Here is a 3,840-nt window from a genome sequence, read left to right as displayed (position 1 = left end):
CTGCTGCCATCTTGCTGGATGCCACCTGACCTCTTCTTTGTTTGCACACAGAAGACGGAGAGCAAGCTTTCTGGTGTCTCTTCTTAGAAGGGCACTAATCCCATCATAATGCCCCACTCTCATGACCTCATCTGAACCTAATTACCTCCTCAAATGCCTCACCTCCAAATACAATCACACAGGGGGTTAAGGCTTCAATATATGAATTTTGAGGGGACATAATTCAGTCTACAGCTGTGCAAATGAATCTGTATCTGTCAGTTTAGGCTGGCAACAAACAATCCCAATATTTCAATAGCTTAGAACAATAAAGGTTTATTTGTTGCATATGCTACATGTCCAACTCAGGTTGGCAGGGGCCTCTGCCGTTCATGGTCACCATGGGAGTGGTGCTGGTTCAGAGAATGTGGCAAATCACTTACATTTTTATTGGCTGAAGAAAGTCACAAAGCAGGGCGGCTGGCGGCTCAGTCAGTTAAGCATCTGCCTTCAGCTTAGGCCATGATCCCGGAGTCCTGGGATTGAGGCTCACATTGGGCTCCCAGCTCCCTGCTCAGTGGGGAGTCTGCTTCTCCCTCTGCCCCTCCTTGCTGGTGCTCTGTCTCTTTCTCTCAGATAAATAAAATCTTAAAAAAAAAAAAAAAAGTCACAAAGCTACACCTAAATTCAAAGTAGGTAGGAAAAAAAAAAACAAAATAGGGAAACAAAATCACTTTTGTGATTATTCCAATTATGTTTAAAATAATATATTGTCTAAAAAAAAAAAGTAGATAAAGTACGATCCTACCACGTGTCCTGGAAGAACTCAACTATTTGTGGACAGCCCAAATGACCCAAATCATCTTCTTCCCATTTTATAGATAGACAGACTGAGGCAAAGAGAAGATAAGAAAATTTGCCCAAGGTCACTCAGCTAGTAAGTGGCAAAGAGCTAGGATTTGTACCCAGGAAGCCCAGTGGCAGAGGTAGTGACCCCAACATGGAGTATGCTACTCCATAGTGATACTGGGAAGGCAGTCCTCCAACATGGTCTATGGCTGTCCTACGTGAGCACAGGAGAATGGCACAAAGACACCACTTACCTCCCTCAGTCTCTTGCCCAGAGCAACACAGAAAGCGTGTCATTTATTGGATTGGATTGAACTAGATCAAAGACAAGGCTTCATAGTTTACACACTGATATGTATACACTGGCAGTCACTGATACATACAGCACTTACACATCTGGACTTTTCTCAGATGGTCTCAAATTCAAATGCAACCCCCTCTGCTCCTACCAGTATCCCACAGGCCTCAGAGCCTGCGTCTCACTCCCTGACACAGAACACTCCATGACTAACCTCTGTGGTCCTCGAGATGCCTTACCACGGCTTTTCCCCATCTGTGCCATGAACGAACCTCCTTGCACATCCAAACATACGTTGAAGGGCTGGGCCCTGGGACCAGGGCATCTCTCCCTCCTCTACCTGCCCCTTGTGGCTTATCGCTACTGCCCTCCGCATTCCGCCGGGCTTCTTGATGGCTTCTTCTTCTGGACAGGTACCTAGTGGGCAAGGCCAACGTGGCACTTCCTTCTGGCATCTCCAGGGGCCCAGGCAGTTTCCTGGTATAGTGAATTTAATTAAAACCTTGCATGGCATGTGTGTGAAGAGTACTGAACGGGGAAGAGCTCCCGGTCTACACTCCCTTTCATCCCGGATTAGTGCTCCACACAGTCTTTGCAGGACGTGGGTGGGCCTTGCTGCCCCCTCTCTTTATATCGGCGCCTGGCCAACCTGGGAGCCCAGTGTGAAATGGACAGACAGACCGATGGTGGACAGATGGATGGGTGGCAGAGGTGGAACCCCTAAGCAGTTACATACCAAGTCTTTTCAGGACCAGGAGCCCCATCTGACCCTGTCAGATCAGTAAAAGCTTGTTGGATGAATGAATGAATGCAGGAGGTCAGCGACGGCACCAGGTCTGGGTGACATCACGGAGTGCCCAGAGGCCCTCGGGGTCTTGCCCCGGCCCCCATCGCAGCCCCACCAAGCGCGGGAGTCACCGACTGAAGGGAACCGGCTGCCCCTGGCATCGAGGACCGCAGCCCGCACGCGAGGAGGCGCGGTGGAAGCTTAGCTCTTGGCAAGGTGAAGGCGGCTCTCCACAGAGGGGCCCGTATTGCAGGCCTGCAGGGAGGGCCCGGCCCGCCGAGTTTGCACCTTTTTACGCGGCATCTGTCCCTGGGATCAGGAGAGCCGGGAGGCTGGATTAGATGGGTCAGCGCCCTGATTGACAGTGACACTTCCTCCCGCGCCCCCGCCTGCCCCCCGGCCTCTCCCGCTGTTCCTCTCCTGCCTCACTCAGGCCCCATCCTGTTCCCGAAAGCGGGCGATGCCTTCTAATCTCCTTACCAGGAAATTATTTTCCTGGGTGTGAAATCCCTGTCCGAGGGGAGGGTTGCAGATCAGCCCTGCCCCGGCCTGGACGCTGACCGCAGGGCTGTCTCCCGGAGACATCTGGCATGGCAGTGGGAGCGGTCACAGCGAGAGATGGGCAAAGCTTGGGCAATCCTACCCCCGGATGGGGCCCTGACCTCCGGAGTGGGCCGTCCCCAAACTGCCTCTTCCTGTCTCCGTTCAAGAGACTTTTCAAAAATGATTCATGTCTGCGGTTGGCGACTGTCCTCTCCTGTAGCAAGTAGCATTGGGGGTGGGGAGAGTGTTACCGGGAGCAACCTGCCCTGGAGGGTGAGGTCTGGGACCCAGCCCTGGCCTGGGGCCAACGCACTCTGTGACTCTGGACACATCCCAACCTCTGCCTCAGTTTCCCTCCGACTTCACCATAAACAGACTGTGAGGTCAGGTGTGGGGTCTATGCCTCACCCTCCCTCCACACCCACTGTATAAAAAGTCAGAACCTCAGTGGAGGGAGCAGGGAGGCAGCACCCCTTCTGACCAGGTACTTTCCCCCAAAGGGGCTCAGGTCCACCCGACACCATGTTTTGAGGAAACAGATCACTCTGATAGTTATTAAGACCATGAAGAAAAAACCCTAGAGAAAGCAGTGGGAAAGCCACAGGACCAGCTTATGTAATTCATAAGGTCAAAACCTGTGGCCAGACCGGGAATTGAACAGAGGAGGGTGGCAGTGACAGTGATCCAACTACCCTGCTTGGTTCTGTGACTTTGGGCCATTGATCATTCCCTAATGCCTCAGTTTCCCCAACTGTAAAGAGGAGATGTCACACTTACTCATAGGCTTATTGTGAAGGTTTCAGTTAATTAATAATTATAAAATTCTTAGAATGGTCCCAGGCACAAGTAAGTACCTTATAAGGATGATGGTATTGCTGTTGTTATGCTTGTCATGGAGAAGCGCTCGGCACATTATTTATTGTGGGTTGAGTTGAGTCCTGAAGATCTAACTAACCTCTGGTACCTGTGAATGCGACCTATTTTGGGAAATAGGGTCTTTGGGATGTAGTCAAGTAAGATGGCTGGAGTGCGGTGGGCCCTAAGCCAGTAAGATTGGTGTATGGGGGCGGGGGTGCCTGGTGGGCACAGCAGGTTAAGCATCGGACTCTTGGTTTCATCTCAGGTTGTGATCTCAGAGTGGTGTGATCAAACCCCCACCCCCCACGTGGACCTCTGCTTGAGCTTCTCTCTCTCCCTCTGCCCTCTGCCCCTCCCCACTGTGCTCTTGAGCTCTCTCTCTTTCAAATACATAAATAAATCTTTAAGAAAAAAAGATAGTTGCATGAAAAGGGACAAAGAGACAGGCACCCAGGGAGAAGGCCATGTAAGGACAGAGGAGGGAAGGCCACGGATCACCGGCCACACTAGAAGCTGAGAAGAAGCA

General features: G+C 51.5%; 1 long non-coding RNA gene across 2 annotated transcripts; it reads right to left on the bottom strand.

Annotated features, from left to right (window-relative positions):
* Positions 1-289: 289 nt before the first annotated feature.
* Positions 290-2,617, bottom strand: LOC118351509 (uncharacterized). Of its 2 annotated transcripts, XR_007403819.1 has the most exons (3): positions 2,394-2,593; positions 1,863-2,222; positions 290-626 (listed from the first exon to the last, which is right to left on the bottom strand). It is a non-coding gene; the product is annotated as an uncharacterized LOC118351509 (long non-coding RNA). The 2 variants fall into 2 exon arrangements; XR_004807029.2 differs by having other exon boundaries at positions 290-2,222; positions 2,394-2,617.
* Between the last annotated feature and the right edge of the window lie 1,223 nt (positions 2,618-3,840).

The sequence above is a fragment of the Canis lupus genome, chromosome 19 (genome assembly GCF_003254725.2).
Source record: "Canis lupus dingo isolate Sandy chromosome 19, ASM325472v2, whole genome shotgun sequence".
Taxonomy (NCBI): domain Eukaryota; kingdom Metazoa; phylum Chordata; class Mammalia; order Carnivora; family Canidae; genus Canis; species Canis lupus.
The sequence above is the reverse complement of the archived record's forward strand: the minus strand, read 5'-3'. Positions and strand labels throughout refer to the sequence as shown.